Genomic DNA, 844 nt, shown 5'->3' with positions numbered 1-844 from the left:
TGTGTGTGTTTGTGTTGCTTTCTGACTTTAATCTTTTTGCCAATAGAGACATCACATAGACTCAAGATGGTTCTGAGATGGAATGATTTTCTTTGGTTTTGACAATTTAACTTTCTTTGATTGGTTTAAAGTATGGATAAAAAGACAGACAGACAGAGAGAGAGAAGAGAGTGACAGAAGGAGGTTGGCGTGAGGGTGAATGAGAGTGAAACTTTAAAAGTTGAGGGAGACGTGATAAGAGAAAAAAAAACTGAAAAATGAAACATAAGAAGAGGTTGATGAAACTTAAAGCAACGGACGTTGAGTGTGAGTTGTAAATATGTATGCGTGTGTTTGCCTTGTATATATGTTTCTATGCATATGTATATGTATGTATGTATGTATGTATGTATGCATGTATGCATGTATGCATGTATGTATGCATATACAGATAGATATACAGATAGATAGATAGATATCTTTTTATTATGGCCACACAGGGCTAAATACAGAAAATGGACATAATACAATGTAGAGCTTTTCTTTTGGGAGACAAAAAAGGGGTGTAGAATTTCGATCAAGAGGGATCGTGAAAAGAAAAAGGGCAAAGCCGATCAATAAGGATCGTAGAAGACAAAGATTTTAACACCTCTTTAATGATATGATACAGTTGTTTCTGTACCAAGTCTGCTTTCAACGTCAGTTGCCGCAAAAGATCAAGGTGTGGGTTTACTTCATATTTGAGGACTTCAACATTAGAGTGGCACTTGATCAGACCTTCATCAAAGGTGCGCTTTTATATTCTGCACCTGCCAGACTTTGCGTTTTGCTTATATCAGGAGGAAAAAGTCAAGCAATATGATAT

General features: G+C 36.0%; 1 long non-coding RNA gene across 1 annotated transcript in view; it reads left to right on the top strand.

Annotated features, from left to right (window-relative positions):
- LOC128249719 (uncharacterized) overlaps positions 1 to 844 on the top strand; it is a 67,610-nt gene that overhangs the window by 3,608 nt on the left and 63,158 nt on the right. The gene's annotated exons all lie outside the window — the stretch shown is intronic.

The sequence above is a fragment of the Octopus bimaculoides genome, chromosome 17, assembly GCF_001194135.2.
Source record: "Octopus bimaculoides isolate UCB-OBI-ISO-001 chromosome 17, ASM119413v2, whole genome shotgun sequence".
NCBI lineage: Eukaryota > Metazoa > Mollusca > Cephalopoda > Octopoda > Octopodidae > Octopus > Octopus bimaculoides.
This window is presented reverse-complemented; position numbering and strand designations above follow the sequence as displayed.